We start from the raw sequence: 12667 nt of genomic DNA, 5'->3' as shown, positions 1-12667 counted from the left end.
ATTTTTTTTAAACGCTTAAAGATACTTTTTACTTATTTTGAGAAAAACGCAATTCAAAAAATATCGATAGAAGAAACTCTTTAAAAAACTTTTTTTTTAAACTAATGATTTTTATGAATGTTTTCGTAATTTTTCAAAAATATTCAATAAAGTTTGTAGGCAACTATTTTTTACCTTAAAGCGTTTTGAAAAACGGCTATAGAGATGTTCATTAATATGGTTATCAGGTGGTGGAGTTATGCTAATAATTTCATCAGTCAAATTTCGCATTGTTTTTCGGTGTTCTTATCTTTTCAATCAAAAAAGTTTTCTCTGTTAAAAACTTTTTTGATTGATAAGATAAGAACATCTTAAATGCGAAAACCATTTCCCACTGTTTTAGTAGGAAATGGTTTTCCCATTAAAACAGTGGAAAAACCATTTTCCCACTGCTTATCCACTGTTAAATTGAATGTTTGAAAATGTTACCACTGCATTTTTAAAGTATAGTTTCCAAACTTTCAAACTCATTTTTTTGTAAGAATAAAACCATATTAACCTCGTGCTTAATTTAATTTGTTTGAATTTAGTAAATTGATTTACAGTAAAATTTTGTTACGGGTCGAAGAAAGTCAGGTTATAAACTTTTAAAAAGAGTACTTCATGGAAATCAATTTAAAGTTGCTCCACCAGAAACAATAAAGAATCCAATTTCTACTTTAGAAATCATTATAAATGAAGCTCCATGTTCAGCAGGTGGTTTAAAATTGAAAAATAATAATGTGAAGGATTTGATTATATCTTATTTGCTAATAGACTTTAATATTTTGCCAGAAACAATATGTTTGTATTCAGTTTGCCCAGAATGTAATCAAATTGGATTATGTACTCAGAGATTAACATCAGAAAAGAAAGGATAATAAAGCAAGGATTAAGAAAGATTAAGAAAGGATTAAGAAAGGAAAATAAACTGAGACTTTCCTGTACTTATTGTCAATGCTTTGGCATGTCCATCAGACAAAACCTTGCAGTTTATAGGCCATTATTGCAGTTTTGCTTCATTGTGGTGAGTCAGACACTAAAGCTCAAAGACATCTATATTGTCCAAGAACCAATGATAGTTGGTGCAAATGATTCAAACTTAATGAAGTGAAAAGGTTGTCACTGTCACTGCCTGTTGCTATTAGAGATGATTTAAAACCAATTTTTATGGAGCCAAGTACTGGTAGTTTATTGATTAAATGTTTGCATGAAATGACCCAGAATGTCAATTAGTCACTTAATGCAATGATTTGGTCTTGATGCTCTAAAAGTTAATATTGCAGTCAAAATATAATTAAAATTGGTGTTTGTTCAACAATTATTCATTTTAATGATGGTTTTAATAGGCTTCACAATGTATTTAAACTTTTAAACACTCCTCCTTGAACTTCATTTTGGATAAAAATGGTCCAAAACGAGATTTTGGATAAATGATCCAAAACGAAATTTATGTAGAATAAAAGCTAACAAGAAGCCAAGTAGTTTTTCTGTAAAATGCTAACAAGAAGCCAAGTAGTTTCTGTAAAATGCAAAGAAAAGTTTTAGAAGCTAAAAGAAAAGGTTTTGTTGATGAACAGACAAACACAAATCGTTGTGAGTCTTATATGACTGGAGCATATTGATTTTTTATGTGTGATGTTATTGTGATACTTGTTATTATCTATTTAGTATCTTATTTTTGTTTTTCTCAGTTTTTGATTTTTGCCTAATTTTAGTCACCGTTTCCAGAATAAAGTTTCCTAGACTTTACAATTTTACCTAAACATTTCCCAAGTTATTCGTGTAGGTTTGATCTACAACATAAACTAAAATGGTTTTTACTTAGTATTTTTTGAAATTTTACTCTTAGAACTAACGTAACTATAGTCAATTTTTGATGTAGATGGTCTTTTATCTATAAAATATAAACTACTCAATAAATTTTATTTTAGTTTAAATTGTTCTTCAAAGTAATACAAAACTTTTTGTAAAATTTTATTCAATGAGTAAAATGGTTGAAAAGTTATTAAGGAAACAGTATTTAGGGTATTTCGGATCCCAACATAGTTTATTAAGCCCTTAAAAAAATTGTTTTCAATTTTTTCAAAGGTTTTTTTCTTTTTTAATATCTGGACATCCTATTATATGCAATAAAAAGTGTTTTAAGGTCAAACATTAGTTACACAAGTTTGATGGAATACCTTAACAAAAATGGATTGATAAAATATTTGTAATACTGAATCTGTACATGTATATTCAATCATCGCCCCATCACAACAGCAACATGAGTATTTTCACTGTGACCATATATTTTTAAAAAAGCCAAGGTATTGTTTACTTGAAAGTAACTTTGCATTCTAATTTCAGATAACGAAATAAGGTTTTTAAAGGTAGTCTAAAGCTGATGTTAATAAGTTTTAGGTCAGATATTGAGGTAAATTTTAATTGATTGAGTCGATTGATTTTTTTTTTAAATAATCGATTTTAGATTGTAATGATTTTTTTTTTAATTTAATATTATCATAATTAGTATGATCATTTTTTTGATAACGGTATGCTTCTGCTTCTTTAGTTGATAATGTGATGTTGGTAGGATAAATACGTTTATGGTAATCTTTATAGATCTCTGTCCTCCATTAATACATACAATAGTATTATAAAGATCTTATTATTTAAAGGTGCATACTTCGGGAACTACCATAGATCGAAGGCACAATAAACAATATTCTACTTGCTTTCAAGCTATTAATAATATAACTAATATTCTAATAAAACTAAAACACGGTATTCAAACTTTTCTAGAGTATGTAGCAAGGCCCCAAGAAATAAAAAAAATTGAAGGTTTAAAAGATTTAAATGGGTCATTGCTGTTTAAATGGGAAACAAAATCGCATATTCTCGAATCTGAAAAAATTCTTTGCAATAATAGAAATATAAGGTAATTAAAAAATATATAGAAAAATAAATAAATAAAATACCTAAATCTAATGCAATTTTAAAGTAAAGTTATAGTTAGGTGGATAGATAGATATATAGTTAGGTTTATAGATAAATTTATAAATAGATTTGTAAAATAAATTGTGAGATTTTCGATGTAGTTGAATTAAATATTTTTTTCCATTCTAAATGTCAAAAGTTTCTTTAATTAGGGGTTACTTCACCAAGATCAATGAAAAAAAAAAGCGAATCACATTGAATGTGGTGAGTACTACGAGGTGCCTAGTGGAGCACAACTAGGATAAGAGGCTAAATTAGGACAAAGCACAAGACAAGCTTTGAAACGCTAGAAGCAGGGGAGGTTACGGTGAAAGCAAGATCAACAGCTGTACTTGTCAATGCAAACTCTGACTTTGATGATAAATTTATTGTTTCACCTTCTACTGGTGCTGGACCATCAAAAGTAGTCATTTTCAGGACCCCAGTCAGAAAGAAGCCAAGATATAAACAAATGTCCTGCAACAAAACATCAACAAACTAAATGTTTAACAAAATCAATGGTCTAGGTATGATAAAGAATAGAAGGAGTTCGTCGCTCCAACGATGCAGTGAATGACAAGTATTGATTAAGTATTAATGCCATCTTGCCTTTTGATATAGTTAACAACGATAACTTTAGGCACTTTGAGAAAGTATGCACAAAAGGACAGTGTAAGCCAATTTGTTCAAGGAGAGTTTCTCGTACCGAAATTCATAATTTATACAATACAATAAAGTCACCCGTTAATAAAAGATTTAATAAAGACAAAACTGATTTGGATGGAGTATAATTCACAAATGATTTGTGGACCAACAAGATCACCAACGCAGCATAGATTGCCAAAACTGCGCACTACATTAACTCGGATTTTCAAAAGAGGCGTTTCTTGGTCACAACATTTTGCAGGCTTCATTAAAGACCTAAACTTGGGATCAAATGTGTGCACAATAATAACATGTAATGATGGAATAAATATGAATAAATCTGGAAAATATTTTATTTTAAATTATATGTTCTGAGGTACTGATCATAAGATAAATTTGATAGTGCTACCTCGAAATTTGAGTTGTGGAGAGATTTGGGTGATAAGATAACAGGACTTAAAGTCATTTAACACCATTAAATATAAATACGACACAGAGCTTTCCAAAAGAAATATGGGAGTTAAAAGAAAGTAAATTTTTACCATCTATTAAATGGATATTTAATAGAGTGAACAATTTTTTAAACATAAAAAATACTCTTAAATATTTTTTATGTTTGAAGATTGCGGTTGGCGTAACGTTTTTTCCATTCGCCTTCGGTTAAACCGATAAATGATTTATTATGGTTATTTTGTGAGAAAACAATGCATTAATAAATAATATAATGGTTATAATAATTTTAAAAAACCTAATGTTGATGACAAAGACTAAATAGTTAAATAAAGAGATCCTCACCATGTCCCTGGTAGCATTGCGCGCAACTTATTTGTTCGCGCATCAGATTTGTTTATCAAGGTTCATGTTTAAGAGTCAAAAAGTTGAGAGAGGGTTGTAACCACAAAAATTAGCTTCTTCAATTGTAGAGGTCCACTTGGCCATGGAAAGGTGAATAACATTAAAAAAAATACCCGTGGCTTTCCTCTGCTCTCTTCTCTCTCCTCTATAATGGTTTGTTTCTAACTAATACTCTCTAAATACTTTACTATACACTACTTGACTTAAACCCATTCTCTCATTTGTTTAAACTCTATGAAAAGGAAATCTCTAATACAAAACAGAGCTGGGAACCAGAGTTAGAGCCCAGAGTCTTTTGCTTTCTCTGATTAAACCATAAATTTTTTTGTCATAAAGTGTAGAAAGAGCTTTCAAACAATATATTTATATAAAATATATAAATTTTCTATATATATATATGCATATATATATATATATACATTTATATATATATATATATATATATATATATATATATATATATATATATATATATATATATATATATATATATATGTATATATATATATATATATATATATATATATATATATATATATATATATATATATGTATATATATATATATATATATATATATATATATATATATATATATATATATATATATATATATATATATATATATATATATATATATATATATAAAGAGAGAGAGAGTTTTTAAACTATGGGTAATATTCTTCTTGGTCAATATTTTTAGCTGCCATTTTGAAAACAACAAAAGCAACAATTTTTTTTCGTACAGCTATGTAATTGTAAATATATGATTGATTGATAGGAGATACAAGAATAAGATGTAAGATAGAATAAAATATAAGATAGAATAAGGTATGAGATATAATAAGATATGATGATCGGAGATAAAATAAGATGCTTTCAAATTTGCTTATTTAGGAGATAGAACAATGCAATATGGCATGCAACATCGTGTTAAAAGTTTCATATGTTTTCAATGTAATTAAAATAGGACAACATAATGCTAAATTATTTAAAAATTTTAAAATCTCAATTTTTCCAAAAATTGGAGATAGAACAGAATAATTTTACCGCTGCCATATAGCAGAAGGTCTTATTAGTGAAAAATAGTTTAATAAAAATTGAAAAACGGTGTTTTTTTTGTTTTTTTAAATTAGTGAGTTACTGTTTGTTTGTGAAAAATTTGTGACTTATTGTTTATTTTGAATAAGTGACTTTGTGGTTACGCTAAATTAAATTGTGAGCAACGACTTACTTAAACATTTAGTATATATTATAAAAACAATAAAGTTTTGCTTTCTTTGCAATCCAATAAAATCTTTTCATGTTTTTAGGTGCACAATCTAGCCCAATGTCTAGGTGCAAAATCTTTGGGTTGTGTACCTAGATATTTGGGTACACAACCCAAAGTTGTTTAGGTGCACAACCATGTCTAATATGTGAGAGATTTTTCATGGTTATTATTTTGTTGCTTTAAATAAGCAATACGCATTAACGTTAGTCGATTAGGTTCTAATTAACCAAAACAAAATTTCAGAAATTATGTTCTACAAATGATCTAAAATTAAAGAATCTCAGGGCATTGAGAGAGCCTCAATGTGGACAGAGTTAATACAGTTTTGACCAAAATCACATTGGCTTTCTTAGTTCATGTTCGTTTTACAACATATTAAAAATAAAGCATTAAACATTGTTTGAAAGTTAAACATAGTTGATATTACAGGATATATATATATATATATGTGTGTGTGTGTGTGTGTGTGTGTGTGTGTGTGTGTGTGTGTGTGTGTGTGTGTGTGTGTGTGTGTGTGTGTGTGTGTGTGTAATGTAGTATCAACTATGCAACCGTAAGGCACAAGATTCATCAGATGAATTATTTTCTTGGTAAGAATTAACAACAAAAAAAGTTGTTTAGCAGATCATTTTAACGATAATAACATAAAAAGTTGTATTTATGTTGACATATTATTAAACTTTAAATATACAAAAATAGAGACTAAAATGTGTCACCAAAACTAGATGCCACATTTTTACAACGAATAAAAAGGTTGTTTTTTATTTTTACTAAGGCATTGTAAAATTGTTCTGCAAATTACTATATAACTCGTCTATTGAAAATAGGGATTCCCGCTAAATGAAAATGCAATTAGTTGCTCGCCATAATTGCAAAAAAGTTGCAGAAATTGTAAGTTCAAATGCTCTACTAATATAACTAAGATTGAGCGTCAAGTGATGTCTGATAACTATTGGACTTTAGATGATGACGGTAAAAAGCATTTATATTCAAAAACTACCGACAATCTGGAGAAAAAACAGAACCTGGTGAAAATTCAAGAAGAAAAACATCTTATTATTATAGATCATTTTTAATACATAATATAGAATTTGTAAATCCTATCATCTTTCAACATTGAATATTAGTAGCCAAAAATATTTTATTTTCATAAATTCAATAAATGCTTAACTACTGGAACACAATTGCAAGCAAAATTGAGGAAACATGTGAAAAAAGCGGCCCTACTGCAGTTTCTCCCCCCCCCCCTCCTCTTTTTTTTTTTATTGCTGAATATAATAGAGAATTTTGGGCTGATTAAGAATCGTATAAAAACATAGGTCTGAAAATTAACAAAAAGTGGTCTAATTCGCTGTTGAAGTTTAAAAAATTACACTTAAAAGCGCTAATATTCGCCATTTTTTTAAAACGTTTAACATCAAAGTTTACATTTTAAAATCAATCGCTTAGAAAATCTTTTTTTAATTACGCAACCCGGTTTTTATTGTCGTCAAAATTAAATTATATTTAAATTAAATTAAATGTTTTTATTAATATATTTTATATATCTTTAATTAATTTTTTAAAATTAATTTAAGATATTGCTTTTTAAATGTACATTCATCGACTGAAAAATAGGGATTGGCGCTATTGAATGTACATACATCGACTGACAAATAGGGATTGGCACAACCAAATGCACATACATCGACTGACAAATATTAAATTTATAACCGAGTATGAAAAAATGGCAAATATTAGCGTTTTTTAGTGTAATTTTTTAAACTTCAACAGCAAATTAGAGCATTTTTTGTTGATTTTCAGACCTATGTTTTTATACGATTCTTAATCAGCATAAAATTCTCTATCATAATCAGCCTTAAAAAAAAAAAAAAGGGGGGGGGGGAGAAACTGCAGTAGCGCCAAAAAAGCTTACTTCAAGATTCTAAACAAGTCGTTCGAGACCATATAAACCTTTTCCCAATAAGTAAGGCTCATTATTGCAGGAATAAGATGCATCAAGAATTCATGGAAGGATCACTCAATATTGGTAAGCTGTATTATTTTTTAAAAATATATTGTAATGAAAATGAAAATACACCAGTAAAAGAACATATATATCTTTATATCTTTAATCACGGGTTCAATATAGAATTCCACAAACTGAAGAAAGATTTATGTGACACATACTATAAATTTTGCAAGCAATAAGCAAATAGATAGTTATAATAAGCACATAACTTCAAGGAATGATACCTAAACCGATTGTGAAAAAGATCGTCATAATACTAATCCTAAAACTGCAATTATTTATATTGATCTTGAAAATGTTTTAGTTTTGTCTCGAACTAATGTTTAAAACTTTTATATATAAACTAATTACAAACTACAAACGGAAAATTTCAATTTATAACTTAACCGGTCATTGTTCGCTTAACAGGAAAAGATATTGTATCCTTTGGCACGAAGCCATGGCTAGTCGTAAAGGAAATTATCTAGCCAGTGCTGTAATGTGTTTGCTTCAAAAAATCATGGACGACGATGATATTAATAAGCTCATACTTTGATGCTAAAATAAAACTATTGAGGTTTTGTGTACAATGGGAATAGTTTCATGTCAGTAGCTTTGCGTGAATTTATTATACAACATCCACAAATATAAGTTATTGAGCAGATGTTCTGAGACCCAGGTCACTCCAGTATCCAAGAATGTGACAACACTCATTATCAAATTGAAAATCTTTCTTTACTGGAGAAATATTTAATCCAATTGCATTAGATAGAGCAATTAAAAATCTTGATTATCGATTAACAAGGGTTAAAAATTTTATTTATTGAAATGGACTGCTATACATGTTAAAATTTCGTTTTTAAATAGTTATTCACAAGTTTGTATAATTAAGTCTATCAAATGAATAGCAGCATCAAGCATTGTTGTTAAAGCATTAAAAACAAATATACCGATTGCTGTTTGCTTATGTGCTCCTTATCAGTCTGTTATATCTGTTGAAAAGCCAATGATAATATTTCCATACATTCATACATGCCTGCCGTTGATATTGCATTTTACAAAGGATTAATAAAGTGAACATTTACAAAACATTAGCCAAGTGAACATTTTTTATGGAGATTTTCTGTTATTTATTTAGTATTGATATATAACACATATAATTATTTTTATTTTGAAATGTTAATAAAATTCTTTGTTTAACTTCTTACTTTTTATAGTTTTTAAATAATGGTTTAACTCTATTAGTAAATACAAAGGTATAAATAAAATAAATCAAATAAATTAAATCTGACGTCTTAGTCTTGTTCAGGGCCGACGCAAAGAAATGTCAAACAAAGGTAACTTGTAGGAACAGTGCCGTAGCTAGTGGAGCCCACCTCTCAAAAATGAGTCTCATTAGAGCCCTAAAATAAATGAGAAAAAACTTGCGTTTTTAGGTATCACAAAATAAAACTTTATTTTTTAAAAAGGGTCCCCTTAAGTTTGCTGGACCCCCTCCATCCCTTCCCTCTATTGTGCCTAACGGTGTTTGGTGTCTAAAGGTGGTACCTAACTACTACATTGCGTAAGAGTAATGACTAGCTAAAATAAAATAGATCAATTTCTAACATGTCGTCGTTAATAAATATATTTAATATATAATAACATTTTTGTATTTTACAAAAAACCAAAGTTATTTTGTTATATCTCCAAAAGAGGCTGAAAAAATAAGGGTGTTGGCGTAATTTTTTAAAGTTTCGTTTCTTTAAAAATGATCAACGAAAGAATCTTAAATTTGAAGAAAAACTTTAACTCCAACATAATTTTTTTTATTTAGCAGCAAACAAACTCAAACTTTGATATCGGTTTTCTCAGTTTGCAAAAACATAGACTTAAAAAAAAATAATTCTAACGTCGCGATAAATAAGTACTTGATAAAAACTGAAATTCAAAAAAATACAAAGATATGTTAAGAGGTTATTTCTAAATAATTTGAATAGCTTTATGAAATTTTGATTAATTCTCCTTTTATTTTAATAAATTTCTAAATAAGATTAAATCTCTGCTCTTATTAAAAAAAAAGACAAAGAGGTTTTTAATGCGGTTCAAAGAACCGCAAGGTTCTTTTAAAGAGATTAACAGCCTTTGAAGTTCTGTCAAGAACTTCAAAGGCTGTTAATCTCTTTAAAAGGTAACTTTAAATATATCAAAAGGTTTTTTGAAAAACTATTTTGGATTCACTAAAGAAGCTTGTTTTCAGGTTCTTCGAAAAAAATTTTCCAATTGGTTCTTTGATGAACCTGTACGGTTCCCAGCAAACATTCTATAGCGGAATTTCAGTGAACCTAAAAAGGCATTTTGAGCGAAACACTGTATTTTTGCTCATCGGTTACTTATTTGACCATTAGTGGTATCCAGCAAAAACGGCTAGCCAATGATTTGCTACTAGTAACATGTCGTAAAGTTATCTGCTTTCCATATATAGCGGCTGCCACTAATGGTCCATTAAGTAACCAATGAGCAAAACTCCAATGAACCTCTAAAAAAATGCTTATATAGGTATATCAAATATATCACCGCAAATCCACTAAAACAATAATTAATGGGTCACTACACTAGAGGAAGAGTTACGAACCCTACGAAGTTCTTCAAAGAATCGTTCAGCTTAAGAGCACATGTCAAATGTTTTGGTTGAGCCTTTAAATAAAGAATCTTCCAAAGAGTTTTTCAGAAAAATTTTAAGAAAATTTTCAAAAACATGTAAAAAAGGGTTCAAAATAGAAAAATAAAAACTATAGCTGAAATTAAATGCTTTACAATTATAGGTGTTGTTAAACCATTTTAGTTTGTATCAAATGGTGTTACGCTCATAATTTACTAATTTAAATCAAAAATCTTAAACAGATAGCGTTTTTATAAGCGTTAGTGCTGCCTTAAATGAAAAAGTAAAAAAAATTGTTTTTAAGTTTTGAAAGTCTTTTTGAAAAAAATGTTATAGTACTTATTTCCAAGAGATTATTTGTTTCTTAGAAATTATGTTTCTCCGGAGTATGTATTTTTTAGGAAAGCAATACTGCGGGAATACTTATATCCTATTCCGAGAGCGGCTTTCAGGCTGCTATACCGGAGTTGCTCAGGTTAGCCAATCGGATCCGTTTAAAAAACAATAACCCGAATAACAATCCGGTTCAAATTCAATGATTTATCCTTTAATCAAAACTAAAATTCGTTTAAAATCCGACATTAATTAGGCAACACCTACTACAGTACTAAAGCTGTACGTAACTACATTAAAATGGCAAGAATACCTGTTTATAGCCCATCGAGGGCTGAAGTAGATAAAAGTGATTTTTCCGAAAATCAGCTTTCTTGTATAAATTCATTAACCAACGAATTTGCAGTGTCTATTTCATTTGACCCTTCAATAATTCTTTACTCCTCTCCTGCTGAACGTGTATCAAAGTATTGTCTTTGACACAGGTAATTATCTGTCATTCCTAATATACCTAAGTAATTTATTTATGCGTCACTTGGTACTGTACTTGCTTATCAGTTGAAAATTTTTATTTATGTATTTGTTGTTTATTTAAAAATATTTGCATATAGGTTACCACTCAATAAAAAAAAACAAGACTAAGGCTTTGAAGAGTGGTCAGAATAATAAGCAAAGAATATCAAATTTCCTTCAAAATATGTAAAAAATAAAAAGCCTCTCAAAATTTTAAAATTTGTTTCCTGCTCAATTTATTTATTGTCAATAGTTATAATTTATTTATGAAGTAAAGTTATTGCAAGCAATTATAGTATAATTCTTATATATTATTTATAGTATAATTCTACAAACAAAAATGAACTAGAATGAGCATTATTCATACTCATTTTCGTTTTTTTTTGTTCATTTGTTGTTGTTTTTTTGTTTATTTGTTGTTTTTTCGATAAGTAAAAACCAGTGAAAATGTAAATAACATCGATAAAAAAACTGTAAAGAAAAGTAAAATTTTTTTTTTTTACTGTTCAAATAATTTTTTGTAGGTACTTTAAACGTCAACAGACGTGAAGGTTTTCAGAATGAAAATAAAGATAATGAAGGTAATTTCAATTTCAATAAAGATTATTTTACAGATCTAATTTCCGACAACTTTCTCAGTGTTTGGGAGTCATTTTATGAAAGTGAACAGATAAAAGATGTAGATTTGTTAGAGGAAGATTCATCAAAGAATGAAGTGTTGCAATCTTTGAGTAATAATCTAAGTTTAAATGCAGATAATTACCTTACCGACATACTTTTTAATAGTCAGAAATGTTTAACTGAAGATAAAAACTTTTTTCTTGATAATGTCTCATCTAGCAAAGAGTTTTTGCTATCTGATTTTAATAGCTCTTCTGAAATTTACTTTAACGAATATTCTAATGATTCATTAAACGGAATTAACATTTATAAACATGATTGGGACCATTTATTTCACACTTGTTACAATGTGTCAGGTTTGAATGAAACAAGTAAATCTTTACAAGATACGTTTCCATCAATTAAATCAAAGCGTGGCAGAAAACGTATATATCAATCTTTAAATGAATTAGAAAGAGAGGAAATGAAACGTGAAAGAAACAACAAAGCATGTCAAAAGTTTAGGCGTTCACGAAAGTTCTGCCAAAAAACCTTATTTGAAAAAGAATCAATTTTATTACAAAGGAATTTAAACCTAAAAGAACAATTGTTGGCTTTAACCAAACAGGTGATGTTGTTAAAAGAAAAATTATTTCATCAAAATCTTACCAAAACAGATAATTAATTTGGTTTAATCAAAAAGAAAAAATTGCTTTTATACATCTGTTTACTTAGTGAACAAAATTTTTGTTAAGCATACTCAACATTTTAATAGTAATTTACTTTTTGTGTTTGGGTTTATCTTTATATCTGACTTTATATCTGACTATATATATATATAT

The 12667-nt window shown here is 28.2% G+C and overlaps 1 non-coding gene across 1 annotated transcript; it reads left to right on the top strand.

Annotated features, from left to right (window-relative positions):
- Positions 1-10945: 10945 nt before the first annotated feature.
- LOC124814036 (uncharacterized) lies at positions 10946-12379 on the top strand. Its single transcript, XR_010641507.1, has 2 exons — positions 10946-11197; positions 11750-12379. It is a non-coding gene; the product is annotated as an uncharacterized LOC124814036 (transcript).
- The last annotated feature ends 288 nt before the right edge of the window (positions 12380-12667 follow it).

The sequence above is a fragment of the Hydra vulgaris genome, chromosome 11, assembly GCF_038396675.1.
Source record: "Hydra vulgaris chromosome 11, alternate assembly HydraT2T_AEP".
NCBI classification, from domain to species: domain Eukaryota; kingdom Metazoa; phylum Cnidaria; class Hydrozoa; order Anthoathecata; family Hydridae; genus Hydra; species Hydra vulgaris.
Note: the sequence above shows the minus strand (reverse complement) of the source record. Positions and strands in the feature narration are given on the sequence as shown.